The following is a 22127-nucleotide window of genomic DNA, read 5'->3' as shown; positions in this document are numbered from 1 at the left end:
AATTCATAGATAATTCATAGATTTAGAGTTTAAAGATCATGTGGTCCAACTCTCCCATTTTATAGATGAGGAAGTGGAGGCCCAGATTGGTTAAGAGACTTATCCAAAGGTCATCCGTGTTGAGTGGCAGAGCCACGGGGGATCAAATCCAAGTCATAATATCCAAGGATCATAGATCTAGAGATGGAAGAGACATCAGAGGTCTTGGCCATCCCTGCCTTTGATAGATGGCCAAGGAGGTGAAGTGACTAACTGGAGTCATACAAGTACCATCAAACTGGGGTAGGTGCCAACACTATGAAGATAGGAGGAAAATGGTGTGTATCTTCCTTTAATCTGCCTAGGGAAGACTACCTGAAATGCATATGTGAAGTAGAAACAGACCCTGTCCCCAAGAGGCTTCTAATCTGGCTAGGTGGCTCAGTGGGTAGAGTCCTAGACCTGGAATCAGAAAGACGTAAATTCAAATATAAACTCAGATACTTACTAGTTGTGTGACCCTGGGCAACCCACTTAATTTCTGTTTGCCTTTGTTTCCTCAGCTGTAAAATGGGGATAATGATGGGCTCCTACCTCCCAGAGCTATTGTGAGGATCAAATGAGATAAAGTGCTTAGCTTAGTGCCTGACACACAATAGGTCCTTAATAAAGTTTATTCTCTCTCTCTCTCTCCCTCCCTTCCTCCCTCCCTCCCTTCCTTCCTTCTCCTCCTCCCTCTCTCCCTCCCTCCACGTGGAATGCCCTTCCAAGTGGAGGGAAAAAGAAAGAAACCGCTTACCTCACGACCACCCCATGAGGCAAGTAGTATAACTATTCCCATTTTACAGATGAGGCTTACAGGGAAAGTGACTTACCCAGGATCACCTAGATTGCTTGCTTCCTAGCTAGAAGACACAACATAAACATACATAGGTATATCCATTTAGTGGCAGATTTTGAACTGAGTTAGATTCCTCTGACTCCAAATCCCGTGGTCTTGGCGCTGTGCTGCCAAGTCAGCAGGCCATGGTGGAACGTTTGTTGGAGCAGCGGACTTTGGGAAGGAGAGCGTGCTCTGATAGGCTCTGAGCTGCACCCTCTCCCTCCGCGTGGGAGCCGGGCTGGAGGAGGAGGCAGCCGGGCTGGAGGAGGAGGCAGCCGGGCTGGGGGAGGCGGCAGCCGGCGAGGACAGACACCCCGTGCCGCTCTCTCCTTCCCTCGTAGAGTCATCAGATTCTGCCTTGATGACCACAGTCAAATCTGGCTCGAGCCCGAGCCGTGGGAACGGCTCGTCACTTTCCGCAGAAAGACACTGATTCTCCCTGGTCTGGGGTTTGCCTCGGAGCGAGATAGGGCTTCCGCCGCCCCGCGGGCTTATCTTATCTGCACACCCTGAAGCGCTTGTTTACCGAGTAGGAAGTGTTACGGGACATTGTTCCGAGGAAACCCGGAGCCTCCCCCGTGGGGAGCCCGTGGCGAGAAGGCGGAGCGGAGCCGCAGGGTGCCTGAGCCCTCCGGAGCAAGCCTCTGCTCCGAGTTCTGGACGCACCTGCTGCCGAGGAGGGAGCCCTAGGATTGGGAGGGGGCGGGGTTGGGGTCTGAATGCCGGGGCCGGCCCTTACTCCCTGTGTGACCCGGGAAGTTGGTATTACCTTTCTGGGCGCCCGTTTCCTCATCTGTAAAACGAGCTGGTTGGTCTTAGAGGTCCCCTCCTGTTCTAAATCCTGTGACAGACTCTCCTCAGAGGTCTCATCCCCCAGCGGAAAGTCAGGTTGTAGAGCGCTAGTTTTGCGTGCTGTGTGACCCTGGGCAAGTCACTTCACTTGGTTTTCCTCCGTTTCCTCCTCTGTAAAATGAGCCTGAGAAGGAAATGGCAAACTATTCCAGCATCTTTGCCAAGAAAACTCCAAATGCAGGGCAGCCAGATGGCTCAGTGGATGGAGAGTCAGGTCTAGAGACAGGATGTCCTAGGCTCATATCTGGCCTCAGACACTTCCCAGCTGTGTGACCCTGGGCAAGTCACTTAACCCCCATTGCCCAGCCCTGTAACGAATAAATTAATATAGAAGGATATATATATAAAAGATGTTAGGGTTTTAAAAAAATTAAAAAAAAAAAAAGAAAACTCCAAATGCGGCCACAAAGAGTCAGAGAGGATTGAAAGGACTGATTAGAAGAGTAGAAGGAACTTAAAATTTTTCACTTCTTAGTTGAGGGAAATGAAGCGGAATGGTGTTCTTCGCAAAGATACTGGCACAGTTTGCCATTTCCTTCTCCGGATCATTTTGCAGATGAGGAAACTGAGGCCAGCAGGGTGAAGTGACTTGCTCAGAGTCACACAGCGACTAAGTGTCTGAGACTTGATTTGAACTCAGTTTTCCTGACTCCTGTGCTGGCGCCTTATCCATCTAGCTGCCCCATGAGGTCTAGTACTTGATTTTATTCTGATTTCTGTTTCTTCTTCCGGAATCCCAGAGTTTTTGAGTTGTAAGGAACCTTGTAACTTTAAAGTCTTAAATGCAACAACAACTAATACTTATATAGTGCTTTAAAGTTGTATACATTCTCACTGGATCTTGACAGTCTTAGCACAATCCTGGCACACTTCAGTGCTAGGCCTGAAGCTGGGAAGCTGGGTTCCAAAGAAGATTCAGACACTTACCAGCTAGGTGAACCTGGGCAAGTCTCCTACCCTCTATTTGCTTTACTTTTCTCCATTTTACAATGGGGATCACAGTAGCACCAACCTCCCAAGACTTGTAAGGATCAAACGAAGTAATATTTTATAAAGCACTTAGTACAGTCACTGACAGATATTAGGCTTTATGTAAATATAGACTATTATTAGCTAACAGTATTGTGTAATTATCTCCATTTTACAAATGAGGCTCTGAGATTAAATAACTTGCTAGTTGTCACATAGCTGGTAATAAGTTTTGCAAATGAGATTTTTTTGGGGGTAAAGTTTTTGTTAATTTTTATTTTTAGTTCCACATTTTCTCACTCCTCTGAGAAGGGAAGAAATATGATATCCATTGTATGTATGAAGTCATGCAAAACATACTACCACATTAGCCATGTTGCGAAAAAAAACTCCAAGAAAAATAAAGTGGAAAAAAATATTTCAATCTGCATTTAGAGTCCATCAGTTCTTTCTCTGGGTTTAGAAAGCATTTCTCATCATGAGTCCTTGGAATTGTCATGGATCATTGGGTTGCTGAGAAGTGCTAAGTTATTCATAGTTGATCGTCTAGAATATTGCTGTTACTGTGTACAATGTTCTCCTGGTTCTGCTTACCTCATTTTGTATCAGTTTGTGTAAATCTTCCCAGGTTTTTTTTAAACCCTTACCTTCTGTCTTAGAATCAATACTAGGTATTGATTCTAAGGCAGAAGGGTGGTAAGGGGCTAGGCTCTGGGGGTTAAGTGACTTGCCCAAGGTCACACAGCTAAGAAGTGTCTATGGCCAAATTTGAACCCAAGACCTCCCATCTCTGGGCCTGACTCTCAATCCACTGAGCCACCCAGCTGCCCCCCTTCCAGATTTTTCTGAATCCATCCTCTTCATCATGCAGATAAAATTTGAACTCAGGTTCTTTCTTGATTAAATCCAAAGATCTTTCCTCCACACCACACTGCTCCTAATTTAGTTCTACTTTTCTTAATGTATTTGCTTCTCTGGTGAGTCTAGTTTCATCACCTAACCTGGGATCTTCCAGAAGGGAGGGACCAGATCTTCTTCTACTTCTATATTCCCCCCTAAAATGTCCAACATGGGGCTCTGTTCAGAATACAACACTTCATGAAAGTTTGATGATTGATTCCCCTGTACTAGACTCCTGAACTGGGGGAAAGGAGACAAACACACCATAAAGTGAGATTCCAGGGGGAGTTTTTTAATTCTTTGAAAATTATGGGAACTAACATTTCTGCTTTAGCTGAAGTCACCTCACCAGTTTAAGTGGATCACTAAAATTTAATGGGAAACAAAAAAAATGAAGAAGCAGTAATAAAAAACAAGACTCCCCTTTTTATACATTATAGAGGGTGCCTACCAAGTTGTGTGTAAATTCACATTCAATAAATCAAAGCACATTTTAAATGTCCTAGCTGAGCTTACTTTTTAAAGGGACTATGGTATGAATTCTTTTCTAAGTTAAAAAATATTTTGAAAGGTAAATAATCATTCCTTAATTTTTCTCTTATGGAAATATGAATTTTCATGGATTGGCTGCTGAAGACAGGATTACCTCTTTTGGTTTTGTAAAGCTCCCTTCTATTAACCTAAAGCCTGGAGAGTGATATCTATTGGAACAGAAATTAATCCCTCCCTCCCTCCCTCTCTTCCGCCCTCTCTTCTTCCCTCTTTTCCCTTCCTTCCTTCCTTCCTTCCTTCCTTCCTTCCTTCCTTCCTTCCTTCCTTCCTTCCTTCCTTCCTTCCTTCCTTCCTTCCTTCTTCCCTCTCTCCCTTTTTCCCTCCCTTCTCCACAACATTTCTTCATAAATACTAATATATATTTGCCATAGCCTATGAACTCAAGGTCTCACTCTGCAGTCTCCTATAAGAGAAATAGCAGCTGCCAGGTTCTTCAGGAAATGTTACTCCTGGACTAAGATAGGGGCAGCTACTTTTTGCCTTTTAATTCAGCTTGATAAGCATTTGCCATTTGGTAGGCACTGTGCTAAGGTACAAAGATGGTCCTGTTGACATGTTTTCCTATGAGGGAATGAGCCTTGATTCCCAGAAAGATTAAGTAATAATAACAATACTTGCATTTTATCTGTGAAGCAGGGATAATAATAACACCTCACAGAATTGTTGTGAGGATTAAATAGATAATGTGAAGTTCTTTGCCAATTTAAAAGCATTATAAGCATGTTAGCTATCACTGTGATGATTATGATGACGACAGTGATGTACAATTAGGAGAGAGAGAGAAGAAAACAGAAAGTTTGTGCCTGACATCTAACTCGGATGACTCCAGCTGCTACGTGAAAGGAGCCTCCTTCTATGCCATCCCTTTCCAGTGGCCATCTAGCTTAGACCAAGAGTGAGAAGACTCCCTGGGAGGCAGATGCTTCCCCCTTTAGCATGTTCTTCTGGTTAGGTAGTTGTTTCTTATGTTCAGCCTATATTTGCTTCTTTGTAACTTTTGCTGATGGTCTCTACTTTTGTCCTGGCACGAAGCCAACCTGGGCTAATTTCTTTCCACATGACAGCCTTTCAGGTATCTGAAGCCAGTGTTCTTCATTCCTCAGTAACTCCTCTCCAGGCGAAACAGTTTCATATTCACATGACATGAACTTAACACTCCTTACCATCCTGGTTGCTGTCATTTGAACATTCTTTAGCTTTTAACTGTCCTTCCTAAAATGTACCCCCCCCCAGGACGAAGCTGATTCTCTAGATGCACCTGAACTAGGCCCCCCCTTTTATTTTTTAGCAATCAGGCAAGAACCATTTATATAGCATCTGCCATGTGCCTGGCATTGTGCTAAGTGCTGGAGATACAACTAAAGGCAAAAGTCAGCCCCTGTACTCCAGGAGCTCACTATTCTCAGATGCTATTATTGTCTTAATTCAGCTTAAAATCCTGTTTGCTTTCTTGCTTGCAATACCATGTAGTTGACTCAATACTGATCTTATAGACCACAACGACCATCCCTCCAGCTCCCCACTCTCTGCCACTGTCTTTTATAAATTATTGTAGCTTCTTCTCAATGTATTTTGAGTTTTTGAACCTAAGTGTAAGACTTTGTGTTCCTCTGTTTAATTTCATCTTATTTGATTTGGCCAAATCCTTTGTTAGGATTTTTGAAGTCTTGACTCCATCATCCTAGGGATCACCCATTCTTTTCATCTCTGTGTCACCTGTAGAAGACAGTCATAACTAAGTCTTTGGCAAGGTAGAAGGCACAATTTATGTTGTCTCTCTAGGAAAACAGTCTATATGTTACTGGCCCTATTTGGCAAAATTATGTCTTCTACTTCAGGCATTAAATTTTAGTGACAAATGGGCTAGATCAATGATGGGCAAACTTTTTAAAGAGGGGGTGCCAAATGAAAGGGAATGCTCATCTGTCAGTCTGTTTCTAAGGCAACTCTTTCAAAGTTTCATTGTATTGTATCCTACTCATTGTATTCATCAGATTAGGAATAATGTCACAAGACCAGATAGAACATTTCAGGGGCCTGTATCTGGCCCACGGGCTGTAGTTTGCCTGTCACTGGGCTAAATGATAGATGTTGGAGGGGATGAGGAAAAATGGGGACACTAATACATTGTTGGTGGAACTGTGAACTGATTTAATCATTTTGTAGAGCATTTGTGTATACTTCAAGAATTATAAAATTGTGTATGCCTTTTCACCTTTAATACCACTATTAGGTTTATTTCCTAAAGTACTCAAGAAAAAAGGAAAAAGAAACTATATGTTTTAAAATATTTATAGCAGCTCTTTTTGTGGTGGCAAAGAACTGGAAACTAAAGGGATGTCCATCAGTTGAGAAATGGCCGAATAAGTTGTGGTAAATGATTGTAATGTCATAAGAAATGACAAACAAGATGATCACAGAAACACCTTGAAAGACTTAGATGAGGTGATGCAAAGTGAAGTGAGCAGAGCCAGAAGGACATTGTACAAGTAACAATAATAATGTATGATGATCACTTGATGATTTAACTATTATCAATAAGACAAGGATCCAGGACAACTGCGAGGGACTCATGAGGGAAAAAAATCTACCACCCTATTAGAAGGAACAGATAGTCTGAATGCAGATTGAAGCATACCATTCTTCACTCTATTTCCTACATGAATATTTTTTCTAGTGTAATCAATATGTGCCATTTCACAACATGACAAACAGGAAGATATAATACACCCCCCCCCAAGAAGTACCTGCCTTCTTGGAGAGGGAGGAGGGAGAGAACATGGATTGCAAAATGTCAGAAAATGAATATTAAAAATTGTATCATTAACTGCGTGACCCTGGGCAAGCCACTCAACCCCCATTGCCTAGCCCTTACCACTCTTCTGCCTTAGAACCAATATACAGGATTGATTCTAAGATGGAAAGAAAAGGTTTAATTTAAAAATTGTATTGAAACATAATCTGGAAAAATAAAAATTAAAAAAACTTAAATGACAATGTTTACCTCATGTAAGGGTTGTGAGTAGGATAACCATTTTGTTTGAGGATAATAAACAGCCCCTTTTTTCATAAAGGACTTTTATAGTGAACCATGAAGTGGTAAACTTATTTGCTATCACATTGTCACTCATATTCTGGTCATCTAACTCCTAGTCTGCTGTTCAATGCTCTACCCTTTGTTTCTCATTTTTCTCATTGTTTGAAAATGTGAACAACAGTGAAATCTAGAGTAAACAAACCAGGACTGGCTCATTAAGTCCTTTAGTTAACTGGTTTTAGACTATATATACCACTCTTACAATAAAGAAACTAGTGGATAGAGAACAAGCTCATATGGGCAATGTTGTTTAAATATCAACAAAATATTCCAGGGTAATTGGAATTGGTGCCACCATTTTGGAATGCAGTTTGGGACACTAAACTTTTAATCCAGGGATGATCCTACTAGGCCTACATATCCCAAGGAAGTTGAAAATAGAGGGAGCTTCCAAAATATTCATCAGAGCACATTTTGTGGTAGCCAGGAACTGGGGACAAAATGGGTGTCCATCAGTTGGGGAGTGGCTGAACTAATGGCGGTATGTGAATGTGGCTGACATTATTCGGCCATAATAAGCAACAAATATAAAGAATTTCAGAGAAACTTGGGAATATCTATATGAACAGACACAGAGAAGTAAACAGAGCCAAGAGAACATTTTTACACAATGATTGTAGTAATATTAAAGAAAATAGCATCTATAGGGACATGTGGCTCAGGGTATTGTGAGCCAGATTTAGAGATGGGAAGTCCTAGTTTCAAATATGGTCTTAGTCACTTCCTATCGGTGTGATTCTGGGCAAGTCACTTGACTCCCATTGCCTAGCCCTTACTGCTTTTTTGTCTTGGAACCAATATACAGTAGTGATTCTAAGATGGAAGGTAAGGGTTTAAAAAAAAGAGAACAGAATTTTATCAGTGTAATTTTTTTCAATTGTGTCTGCCTCTTCATGACCACCATTTGAAGTTTTCTTGGCAAAGATACTGGAGTGGTTTGCCATTTCCTTTTCCAGCTCATTTTATAGATGAGGAAACTGAGGCAGACAAGATTAAAGGACTTGTCCAAGGTTGCACAGCTAGTAAGTGTCTGAAGCTGGATTTGAACTCAGGAAGATGAGTCTTCCTGAATTCAAGTCCAGCATTCCATCTACTTTAACACCTAGCTACTCTAAGTAAGGGTAACTAATAATAATAGACTGATATTTAATCTCCTATTTTCTTGTTCCACCAAACTTATTTTTCTTTTATTTAAATGTTTAAAAGCACTTTACATATTTTATTTCATCCTTACAATAGTCCTATGATGCTGTTATTACCCTTGTTTTAGAGATGAGAAGTTGAAGCGACAAAAGGTTGTCACCTTCCCAGGTTTTTACAATTGATAAGTGTCAGAGATGGAATTTGAATCCAGATCTTCCTTAGTCCAAGGCCAATACTCATGAACTTTGCTGACTCTAGAGGACAGAAGGGAAAACAACCTCCTTTCTTCCTGACAGAGAAATGATGGACTGTAGGTGCAAATGAGGTGTGTGTTGTCAAGCAGAGCCATGCTTTGGTTTGTTTTGCTTAACTATAGTTCTTTGTTACTAGGCAGGGTTCTTTTATGCTTTTGTGTGTGTGTGTGTGTGTGTGTGTGTGTGTGTGTGTGTGTATGTTCTGGGTATATATGAGATGCTGAGCTTGGTAGGGAGGATGACTAGGAAGTGATGGTGATTTTTAATAAAAAAAAAAAACATTGATTAAACTTTAATTTAAAAAATTCCAGGTGGATCCTAGACAGTTCAAACTCAACCCCAACTGTTAAACATGTTACATTTTAATTGTCTCTCCTGACTGGTGAAAATTGATGTTTAGGAGGCAGCTGGGTGGCTCAGTGGATTGAGAGCCAGGCCTAGAGACAGAAGGTCCTGGGTTCAAATGTAGCCTCAGACACATCCTAGCTGTGTCACTTAACCCCCAATGCCTAGCTCTTACTTACAACCAATATTGGTTCTAAGGCAGAAGGTGAAGGTTTAAAAAAAAAGAAAAGGAAAGGAAAATTGATGTTTGGAATAATAATCCTAAGATCTTCCAAGGTCATTACTGGGTTGGAAAGCTTCAGCCACGGTCATTAGATTTTGTTTACTACAGGGAAGGTAAAGTGAATGGAGACATTTAGAACAACAAGGGTTGGCCTAGAAAAGGATTTTCTACTCAACTCTCTGTTAAGCAGAAAATTGACAATCAGGTCATTTTGTGTCTCTGATACCAGAGTTAGCTGTAGAGATGTCCATTGACTTTTTCATGTTGGGCTAAAAGAATGAAGAGTACGAATGTTCTCTTTTCCTTTTAATTAGGCTCAGTGCTGGACTTTAGTAGTCAAGATTTTATTTGTTGCTGTTGGTGACCCTTTTTTTTTCATCTCATATTTATTAGACAATGGTGAATTGCTTTGTAATTTGGTTTTTAAGTCATATATTCATCTCCCTGAATTTGTTGCATGGAGAATGCATGAGGACCTCCTGGAAGTACCACGCGGGGAAATATGTGTATGGTAATATGTCTATCAATAAAAAACGGGATGGTGTTTGCAATTCGGAGGCAGTTTGATGCAATTTAAATGCCTTTGGTAACACCTTCAATCAGATGGCAAATAGGAAATAGGAAGTTAGTAATAAAAAGTGAATTAGTTGTGATTAACCAAAGGTGAAACATTTCATTCCTTAGACAACACTCTAAGTTGACTGAGCTTTCCAAAGCATGCCCTGTACAAACAGAAATCTAGATCGTAGAGTTCAAATCTGGCTTAGAAGCCTTCTCTGAGCACACAATACCTTTCATATTAGAGTTTAGTTTTGCAAAGGTCACAAATGGAAACTCAGAGTCGAAGAGGAAATTAGAACAGAGCTAAGAAATAGGTTCACCTTTGAGCAGGAGGACTGGCCAAAGCAGGGTGTCCTACCAGCAGGTCTTCTGTTTTCTGGTCAAGTGCATACATCATCTGCCATCAATCCTCCAAGACCCTGGAGAATGGACCCCAGGCTCATAGACATAATGCTGGAAGAGACCTTCGAGGTTCTCTAATCCAGTGATGTGAGACACAAATAAAAACAGGGACCACTATTCCATACATGGCTATCCCTGTGGGTCACAGATTGACTTAGTTTAAAATGTAGTAGTATCTATATTTTATTATATTTTTATTTTTTCTTAAATCTTTCCCAATTACATTTTTTCATTTTCACTTTTTATTTAATTAATTTAGAATATTTTTCCCATGGTTACATGATTCATGTGCTTTTCCTTCCCTCCTCCCTCCCTACTCCCAGAGCTGATGAGCAGTTCCACTGGGTTTTACATGTATCACCCAATTACATTTTTTAAAATTTAATTTTATTGATTAATTAAGAAAAATTTTCCATGGTTACATGATTCATATTCTTTTCTTCCTCTCCTCTCACCCCCTCCCATAGCCAGCATGCAATTTCACTGGGTTTTACATGTGTCATTGATCAAGACCTATTTCCATATTATTAATATTTGCATTAGGGTGATTGTTTAGCGTCTACATCCCCAAACATATCCCCATTGAACCATGTGACCAAGCAGTTGTTTTTCTTCTGTGTTTCTGCTCCCACAGTTCTTGCTCTGGGTATGGCTAGCATTCTTTTCCATAATTCCCTTAGAATTGTCCTGGATTCTTGCATTGCTGCTAGTAGAGAAGTCCATTATGTTAGATTGTACCACAGTGTATCAGTCTCTGTGTACAATGTTCTCCTGGTTCTGCTCCTTTCGCTCTGCATCAATTGCTGGAAGTCGTTCCAGTTCACAACCCAATTACCTTTTAATCTAGTTAGGGCAGCATTTAGGGCTGTGGGATGCGTGGTTGACATTTCTGCTCTTGTTCATCTCCTCTCATTTCACAGATGAGGAAACTGAGGCCAAGAGAAGTTAAATAACTTACCCAAGTCATATAATTAGTAAGTGGGAGAGCTGGGATTTGAACCCAAGTCCTTTAATTCTAAACCCATCAGAGTAAAATCCAAAGATAATCCCCATACCTTCAGCTTTAGCCCCTACCCTCTCTAAACCCACAACCTCAAACTATATCACATTTTTATCAGTGCTACCCTGATTGTCTTCTCCTTTCTCATAACCTTTTCTATGTGGTGGACCCTTTGGGCAGTGTTTTTAAATGCACAAAATAAAATACATAGCTTTACAACAAAAACATTGAAATACAATTATGGAAAGTTTATATAATTATGAAAATATTTTTATAACAGCCCTTTTGGTGGTGCAAAGAATTAGAAAGAGAGGGGGGTACATATCAATTGGGGAATGACTAAGTTGTAGCAATATGATTGTAATGGAATACCATTGTGCTGTAGGAATGACAAGCAGGAGGATTTCAGACAAACCTGGATAAACTTATATGAACTGATACTTGCAGAATATAAGATAAACCTACATAAATCATCAGTATTTCTTTATTCTACCAATAAAGTCCAGCAGCAAGATATAGAAAGAGAAATCAAATCTGGCCTCTGGCACTTACTAGCTGAATAACTCTGGGCAAGTTACTTAATCCCACTTGCCTCAGTTTTCTTATCTAGAAAATGAGCTGGAGAAGGAAATGGCAACCCATTCCAGTATCTTTGCACAAGAAAAATCCAAAAGGGTTCATGAAGAGTTGGACAGGACTGAAACGACTGAACGGCAACAACAAAAAATGTCCCAGCATTGTACTAGGTACTGGGAATGCAGAGACAAAGTAGTTCCTTCCTCTTCTAAGGAACTTCCATTTTCCTGGAAGGGGTTCCATTTCAGCATCTTGTTACGTGCTAGCCTCCTTAAGAAGAGGCTGTTTTGGTGGGCTCTCATCTTTATAAAGTGTTTTTGTGTTGAGATATCATCTTCCTGACCATAATTTCTACTCATTGGCCTTTGTTTAATATATATGTATATATACATATAAATATACACACACATAAAGAATGTATATTTATATTTAATTTATTTTGAATTTATATTTCTTTTTAAAATTTGAAACCCTTTACCTCCTGTCTTAGAGTCAATACTGTATATTGGTCCCAAGGCAGAAGAGTGGTAAGAGCTAAGCACCTAGGAAGTGTCTCTGAGGTCAGATTTGAACCCAGGACCTCCCATCTCTAGGCCTGACTTTCAATCTATTGAGCCACCCAGCTGCCTCCTTAATTTATACTTGTTGAAGATGGCATTTGGGCAGTCTGGGAAGTAAGCATTTTGGGTAGATGTTGACTAGGTTTCAGGTTCTTTTCATAATCATTATTAACAGACATCTCTGGAGAGCTGATGTGTGTCTCACTGACCTCAGTACTGGGAATGCAAAGCAGCAGTCTTCCAATCCAAGCACTGACTCTCAGGGTTGGAAGGGACCTTTCTCAATCCCTCATTAATACTAGAGCCTTCCCTCAATTGGTTATCTCTTGATTTACCTCACCTGTAGCTTATTTGTACATAGATGTTTACATGTTGTCTCCCCTTTAGATTTGGAGCTCCTCAAGGGCAGGGACAGTCTTTTACTTTTCTTTGTTTCCCAAGAATTTAGGAAGGTTCCTGCTACGGTAGGAACTTGGGCACATAATATGCACTTGAGAAATGTTTATTGACTGCCTGACCTCTGATGTCATCCTGTGCATACCTTAAAAGAAATTCATTCCACAACCTCCTTGACAAATGGTCTTTGTAAACCTTAACTCACCAAGAATATGCTAGCTGTCATTCTCAAATTCCACCTGACAATCTGCAGTTCCAGAGAACTGATAGGGTAGGCCATTCTATTTTTGAAGAACTGTTAGGGAGTTTCCTCTTATTTTGAGCTCAAATTGTCTTTTCTTTAACTTCTGACTATTGCCTTAGATTCTGAGTTTCCTCTTATTTTGAGCTCAAATTGACTTTTCTTTAACTTCTAACTATTGCCTTAGATTCTGCCCTCTGAGACAAAAGCAGCTCAAGTCCAATCTCTCTTCTACATGACAATGTATCAAATACTTGAGGACAGCTGTCGCCACTAGAATCTTCTCTTTTTAACATCCCTCTTTGCTACAGTTGAGCCTCATAGAATGTATCCTTTTACCAGTCCGCTTGCTTTCCTTAAATGCCCTCTCCCCAGTCAGTGTCTTTTGTAAAGCATGATCTGGAATGGGACACAGCAGTCTAGATATAATCTGGCTGAGAAAGTACATGGGTACCTAATTTTTCCCTTTTCTGGTTGCTTTTAGTGTTTTTTTTTAAATCATGTCCAACTCCTCTTCACCCCATTTGGGCCTTTATTGGTGAAGATACTGGAGTGTTTTGGCATTTCCTTCTCCAGTTCATTTTACAGATGAGGAAACTGAGGCAAACAGAGTGAGCTGACTTGCCTAGGGTCACCCAGCCTGGGCCAAGTGTCTGAGGCCAAATTTGAACTCAGGAAGATGAGTCTTCCTGATTCCTCCAGGCCTGACACTCCATCCATCGTACTACCTAGCTGCCTTTTTCTGGATCTAGAGTTCTGTTAATGGAGCCTAAAATCACCTTCACCTTTTTGAGGCAGCCATATCAATGTTGGGTCCTCTTGAGTTTGCAATCTCTAAAACTCATAGATCATTCTTATGTAACATATTTCCTCATCCTACCTCCCCTATTATAGGATGCACAATTTGTGTAGTTGATTTTTAAATCCAAATATAGAACTTTATAGTTATCCTTATTAAAATTCATATTGTTTTTAGATTTGATCCATTTTTTGGACCCTGAGTTTTTCATCCAGCACAGTGACATCAAATTCAAACTGGTTGTATATTGACTTAGAAAACCACAAATCAACATTATCCATGTTGTATTGTATTTTTATTTATTTTGTTAAACATTTCTCAATTATATTTTAATCAGATTCAAAGAATGTTTTGCTGTGACTTAGAGGCTGCAAGTTCCAAATTCGACACCTCTGATCCAGCATATTAGCAATCCTCCATAAACCATAAACATCCCTACTACATATTTACTTAGTGTAATCTTTCACAAGTCACTTAACATCTCTAAGCCTCAGTTCCTTGAACTATAGAAAAAGTTGTTTGGAAGTCCCTTATGCCTCTAGATTTATGATCCTGTTTAGGTCAGGGATTCTTTACCTTTTCTTGAGTATCAGAGACCCCTTTGGCAAATTGGAGAAGCTTTTGAATATACTTTTTTGTTTTTTAAATACATAAATTAAAATTAAAATAAAGGAAACAGGTTATTCTAAAATATAGTTATCAAAGTATTGATTTTAAAAAAAAAACAATTTCACATACTCTGGGTTAAGAAACTCTGAACTAGGTCTCCATCCAAGTCATTGATAGGACAGGACCAAGGACAGATCCCTGGGACAGATCTCTAAAAGCCCTGATGGAAACATCAGGCAATCATTCAACAAACATGTATTCATATGTTATCACTAGACCGACTGGTGGTTAGTCAACTCAGAATTGACCTGTCATCTGGGCCACCTCTAGGAGATCATGAAGGAATTTTTGGAAAACCGTTGGCCTCATCCCCCTAATCCGTCAGACTACTAATCCTGCCAATAGAGAAAATAAGGTTAGAGTGATCCGATTTGTTCCTAATAAACTCATTCTGGCTCGTAGTGAACCTTTTTGCCTCCCTTTTCCCTCAGAAAGCAACAATAACCACTGTTTAATCATTCCACTATTCCCTCTCAGACCCCACGTCTGAAATCAGTCAATTTGCTGATCAACAGTTTGAAGAATTAGCCTTCTTTCTATTTTTGAAAAAAATCAGAATAGTCCTTTGGCCTTGTTTTCTTTGGTTATGGTTTCTCAGTGATTACCAGTAGTCTTCCAGAAGTCACATCTGCAGAATCTTGCTGTAACCTGGGCTCATCTGAGAATAGGAATTTGAAGTCATAGAAAAGTAGGTTAGTGCTCTCTTATCTCCTCATTCATCTGAGGTCTTGATTCGCTGTTAGCCCATCCTCTTCTGGTCTTCCTCTTCTGAAGATCTTTCCCCTTGACTGAACAGAGAGTCACTTAGCACAGTACCTTCAGGGCCTGGCACAGTGCCTGGCACATAGTAAGCACTTAAATGTTTATAATTTGATGTATTTTGCCTTCTCCCATGGAGTCTGGTCTCCCCACCACATCTCCTTCTAGCCAAGGGTCCTCTCCAAACTAACTTTGTTGTTCTTGGATTGACACACCACTTAAAGGAAAAAACCAAAACCCTTTGTTGTTCCTAGCATTCATAGCCAGCCTGGGGTGGTGGAAGGGCTTTAGCATTCCTGGCATTCCTGAAGGATGATGCCTTCCTTTTGTATCCTCCTCTGTTACATGCCCTCAATTCCATCTTTTGTACTAACTCTTTTAAACCCAAACTCATTAACAAGTTTCCTTAGCAGCCACTTTGGTCTCTTTAGAACTTAATTTCTTTCTAAGAGAAAAACCTCTTGGTACAGTGGAGCCCTGTGCCAGAGGACCTGGGTTCGAATTCCACTTTTGATATTACCTCATTGACCTTGAGTGACTCATTTAAATCTCCCTGGGCCTCAGTTTTCTTCTCTGTAAAATTAAGGGGTTGGATTAGATGGCCGTTCCAACTCTAGCTATATGACCCCACGTGCAATATAGGGTTTTAAGATAATTTATCCTGCAGCTATATAAAACAGCTGGAGATCAGGGAAAACTGTTAGGAGGCCATTGCATTAGTTGAGGCAGGAGGTAATACATTTGGGAGCCTTGGAAATGGTGGTGAGGGAGAGTGTGCCAGGGATGGTTTGAGACATCTTGGGTAGGTAGGTTACTTTTATCTTCTGAATCTTTTTGGGTGAGTTACTTCACCTCCTTGGTCCTCAGTTTCCCCATTTGTAAAACGAGGGGGTTATACTAGATGACCTTTGATGTTTTTTTCCAGCCTTAAATCTATGATTCTATGAGCCTATATTATGAAGAAAACATGGACAGGATTTGGTGACTGGTTGAACATAAGGAATTCAGAAGGAGGAGTTAGATGTGAATAATCATGAGGGATTGAGAGGCAGATGCCATCAAGACAAAGAATGAAAGAAAAAGTTGACTATGTGCCAGCCCTTGCACTGTCAGGGATAGAAATGTAAAAGTGAGAGGCAGTCTCTGCCCTCAAGACACTTGCATCAAAATAGAAGAGGCAGTCCATGAGGAGAAGTGGCCGGAAGGAAAGTTTTGATCTGGCAAGTGACCAAACCCCAGGGCAGTGAGTGGACTTGTCCTTTCCAGAAGTGAAGGGAGGGATTTGGAGGGGCTGGAATGTCTGAGGAGGGAAGAAGGGGAGGAGTCTGGGTTCCCTCCTGTTCCAATTTTGAGCTGTACTTCTCATCCTGGCTCCATGGGACAGATAGTCATTTTTCCTCTTTTACTGTGGCATCTCATTTGTAGCTAATGGCTCACTCTAGCTTTGGAACAGGATCAAGACTTTAGTCCTCAGTCATTTATCTGCTCTACAGACACTAATCTCCTCACTTTCCTACTATAATATAGCAGCCCTTCAGGGCTCTACTGGTTAAAGTCAGAAGTAATTTTGTTATCTTCGTTTCAACTTTTCAAGGCTCTGAAATTTCATTGATTCCTCTTCTGTCAACACAGATCACATCCCTTCTATAATAAGGTAGGTGGTCTTTAAGGGTGACTAGATCCAGAGGGAGGGGGACTCTCAGCCACTACTGCCCCCTTCACACATACATCTTTGAACTTAGAGAGGCTAGATGTATCACCAGTGCCCTTTCTAGTTCAGCAGGACCTGCAAAACCATATGCTTCACTTCTAGAACCCAGGGTCACTTGTCATGCCCCAATGAAGAAAGCATCAGGAGAAAACTTTTAATGATAGCAGATTCTGGATTTTAGGGGTAACATCTATACATACGTTAGTGGATCTGATTATTTAGATAAATGGTAGAATTTGATTGTGCTTGAGAGACACTGAGGTATGATGGGAAGAGAGCCAACCAAGACCTGGGTTTGAATTCTGCCTATGACACATACTGACTCAGTGACCCTGAACAAGTCACCTATCCTTTCAGTACCCCCAAGAGGCTCACTAAGGTTATAAGCTATGGATGAGGTGTCCATCTGTATCAATGGAAGGAATTTTTATACTGGAAATGCCTCTATATAAAAAATTCTCCGTGTGTGTGCATGTGTCTTGGACTCCCTTTGGTGGTTTGGTGAAGACTCGGATTCTTTTTCAGATTTTTTTTGTATTTTTTTAATCGCTTACCTTCTTAGAATCAATTCTGGGTATTGGTTCTAAAGCAGAAGAGAGTTAAGGGCTAGGCAATGGGGGTTAAGTGACTTGCCCAGGGTCACCCAGCTAGGAAGTGTCTGAGGTCAGATTTGAACTCGGGACCTCTCGTCTCTGGGCCTGACTCTCAATCCACTGAGCCATCCAGCAGCCCCCTCTTTTTCAGAATCTTGAGAAAGATAGTTGAAGGAAATTCTACATTTCAGTTAGAGGTCGGTGAAAATAAAAATATGATTTCCCCCTTCCCCCATACCAACTCAAAATCTACCTATGGTCCTCAGGTAAAGAACTCCAACTCTAATATAATAAACTGACAGATGTAGATGGGTATACTTGTAGACTTAATGCATTCATCGAAGTTTCATTTTGATTCAAATCCATTAAAACTTTCTCCAGGACTTTTTAGCAAATCTTTATTTTTTATTATTTTTTTTAGCAAATCTTTAAATGCTAGGTATGAATATAGGATTTCTTGAAATATGGAAAAAGCCATATGCAGTACGAACAAACTTCTGTGGTTCCAAGAAAAAAAGAGTCTATATTTGGTAACCTCAGTTGTCCATGAAAATTTGCATCTAATCATAGTCTAATCACACTCTTTGAGTGGGAAAGGAACTTAAAATCTCCTAGTCTGCCCCTCCTTTTTTTTTTTTTTAAACAAAATTTCGTTGATAACCTTTTGTTTTTTTCCCATCATAGTTACTTCCAGATCAAACCTTGGTTGTTCCCCTCTCCCCCATCCCCAGAGTTGAACCCTTCCTTGTAAAATACAAGAAGTTAAGGCAAAACAATCAAGACAGTATCTGGATCTGACACCATATGGGCCATTCTGCCCAGGGAGTTCCTTGTCTTACGGCAAGGGGAAGAAGATCGATTTTATTATCTGCTCCCTGAGACCTTTCCAATTTCTGCAGGGCCAGAGGTCGAGCAGCCAGTTAGTGGTGGAGCTGCCAGCGTCCTGCCTTCTGGCTCTTTCAACCTTGTTCCTCTCTACCCTTCCTCCATCTCGTTAAACAATTTTGATTGTTTCCTGTGTGCCTCTAGACAACAGAGCTAAAGAAGAAACCCTTCTTATCAGTTCCACTCCATGTTTCTTGGGTTACACGGCGCAAGATCAGATTTCAAATCCCAAATGCTTCCTACCTCCATACATTCTTGTCCTCTTGCTTCATGTGTACGTTTGCAGCTCGATTGTGTGTGTGTGTGTGTATTCTATAAAATCCTTTATTATTCTGGTGTCAAGGGATACCCATCTTAGAGACTGCTTTCTCCTGTGTGGACCTGCTGGGGGAGCATGAATCAAAGGGCAGGATAACGGCATTTTATTAATAATGAACTGTAGTAACATCGCTTTCCACCATAGAAAATGTTCTGGTGAACTCCTCAGCAAAGTGTGCTAGGAATCGGAGCTTTTTTCCCCACAGGCTGGAAGCAGGGTGGTGGGGGGAGTATGGCTTTCTTCCTAATGGAAGACAAGAGTTGGTATGGTTTTCTGAATAATTCAGGCCCCAAATAAACCCCAATGCCCAGGGCATTTGCCTGGAGGACCTGGATGGGCCCTGGAGGTCTGATAGCCTTGGCTTAGTTTTGGCTGGCTTCCCTGACCTCACACCTATCTGTTTAAAAACAGTTGGGAAGCCCCTCTCCTGGCAGCCACTGCCTTTGCAGATAAAACAATCATTCTGAGTCAAGATGATTTTAGAGGAAAAGCTTTATTTTTCCCTCTTTCTTCTTTTAAGAGAGGTAATCATGGGCATTTCTTCCCAGGACAGCAACAGGGGAGGTCCCTTCTGGTTGCTGCTGTTGGTCAGACCATGGCTTCCTTTTATTTTTATTGTTATTATTATTATTATTTTTAACCCTTACCTTCTAAGAATCAATACTGTGTACTGGTAGGCCATGGGGGTTAAGTGACTCGCCCAGGGTGACACAGCTAGGAAGTATCTGAGGCCACATTTGAACCCAGGACCTTCTATCTCTAGACCTGGCTCTCAATCCACAAAGCCACCCAGCTGCCTCCCCTGGCTTCCTTTTAAATGTTCAAGACCTGTTCCACCACTTCAGCCAATCCAATTTACCTCCTTGAGCCTTATCAGCCAACCTTGTTCTTGTTCAGTTGTGTCTGACTCTTCATGACCCCATTTGGCATTTTCTTGGCAAAGATACTGCAGTGGTCTGCCATTTTCCTCTCTAGTTCATTTTACAGGTGAGGAAACAGAGGCCAACAGGGTTAAGTGATTTGCTTAGGGTCACACAGCTAGCGAGCATCCATCTGAGGCCAGATTTGAACTGAGATCTGCCTCATTCCAGGTACAGCACTCATCATGATGTCAATAAGGAGGTATTTATTAAGTGCCCACTATTTTCCCTACACTGTGCTAGGCAATGGGGATGTAATGCAGTGATGAATCCCCACTCTATGTAGTAAAGGGGTTAGATTAGATCATAGCATCATGGATCTAGAGCTAAGCAGGAGCTCAAAGACTCTAAATCTAACACCCTCATTTTTTACAAATGAAACTGAGGCAAAGAGAAGTTGTGATTTACCCAAGGTCATGCAAGTAATAAGTGCCAGAGGTAGAATTTGAAACCAAGGCCAGAACCATCTCTTTTACCATATGCTCATCTCCATCTCCTATCAATACACCCTCTTGCTGAGAGGCAAGTGTTAGAAGTTTGACTTCAGGTTTTTAAAATTTAAAAAAAATTCATTTTTGTTGTAATGCAAAACCCACTTCCACATTGGTCATTGTTGTAAGAGCACACTCACCCATAACCAAAACCCCCAAATATTACCATAAATATACTGATGTGAAAGACAACACCAATAATTCTTTCTCTGGAGGTGGAGAGCATTCCGCCTCATAAGTCTTTTAGGATTGTCCCAGATCAGTGCATTGCTGGAGCCAAGTTTTCACAGATGATCATCATCCAGTTTTGGTGTTATTGTGTACAATGTTCTCCTGGTTCTGCTTATTTCACTCTGCATCAGTTCCTGCAGATCTTTCTAGTGTTTTCTGAAATCATCCTGTTTATCATTTCTTACAGCCCAAGTATTCCATCACCAACACGTATCACAGTTCATTCAGCCATTCCCCAATTAAGGGGCATCCCCTCAATTTTTTTGGCTTTAGGTTTACAAGGAATCCTACCATACAATGTGCGTAGGATGGTTATTATTATCTACATTTTATAGATGAGGAAACTGACTTCCCATCTCCAGGGCTGGCTCTCTGTCCACTAAGCCATCGAGCTGCCCCAATTAAAGAACATTTAAGATGTGTCCCAGGGAAGGTGGATGATCTATGGGAGGCTTTGAAACTCACTCCAATGTCACTCCATATGTATTCTGTATTAATTAGAGAATTCTATACCTTTGAATGAGGTACCTCAGAATTCTTTTACTATTTCCCAGAATTCCTTTTAATCTCTCTACCACCTTGGGTGGTCATGTATTGTTGTTTATAAGTTCTGTAACTCCACCTCTCTCTCCTTTCTCATGACCGTGGCTGGGTTAGCTAGCTTTTTTACGTTAGTTATTATTAATAAATATTATTCAATATAATACTTAGTTATTGTATGCTAATTTTAATCTTTACAATTCTGTGAGATGATTCTGATGCTAGACAGTGTGGTATAGTGAGTAGATAAAGAGCTGGCCTTGGGGTAAGGAAGCCTGGAGTTCAAGTCCATCTTCTGACGTATACTCTATGGCGGTGATGGCAAACCTATGACACACATGCCAGCACTGACACATGTAGCCATTTTCGATGACACGCAGCCACATACAGAGAAGTATAGAGCCTCATGCCAAGGATGAAACATTTGCTGTAGTGTAGTGTAGACACTCTGTGCACTCTAGATGACAATTCTACCTATATTAATTTACCTATTTTGGTTTATTGAATGCAGTTATATATTACAATTATATTTTTGTTATTTAAACTATAAATATCATGAAATTATGGTTTTCCTCTTGAAGTGACACACCACCCGAGTTATGCTTGTTTTTTTTTGGTGATTTTTGACATACCAAGCTCAAAAGGTTGCCCATCACTGCTCTATGGCTATGTGATCCTTTGCTAGTTGCTAATATTTCAGTGCTCCAGGTGGCTCTCTAGAAATAGAGACACAGTAAAGATCTGTATTGGGTGAGGGTGAGAGAACTCTTCAACAGAAGTCCCCTAAAATGAGTAATTCACAAATCCAGGCCTCAAAATTAAATATGAAATGAAGGCTACCTCATTTCTGGTCATCTGGTCATCTCCACACCTTGCTACCTTGACCCCAGTCATCATCCCTACTTCCTCTCCTCCAGAATCTTGGACTCCAATCCTGGAATCACACTTGGTTCTGATAGGTTAGCTTTCTCCCTTGTGCCTTGCCTGGAACTTTGCCATTTCTGGGCCATCCCCATCTTGCTGGGCACACACCCAGCCACCCCCTGCCTTTTTATATATTACTTTTCCCCATTAGTATCTAAGTGCCCTAAAATTCTGTACTCCACAAGCAACTCACTCTTTTGGTCTCAGTTTACCCATCTGAACAATAAGAAGATTCTCTTCTGGCTCTGAATGGTTCTATAAGTTGGGACCGAAGCAGAGTCCTGACAATACATTCTACAGCAGGCTGAGCTTTTCCTGAAGAATTCTATAGAATGAGCACCAGAGAAAGAGAG

Source organism: Gracilinanus agilis, chromosome 2, assembly GCF_016433145.1.
Source record: "Gracilinanus agilis isolate LMUSP501 chromosome 2, AgileGrace, whole genome shotgun sequence".
NCBI lineage: Eukaryota > Metazoa > Chordata > Mammalia > Didelphimorphia > Didelphidae > Gracilinanus > Gracilinanus agilis.
Note: the sequence above shows the minus strand (reverse complement) of the source record.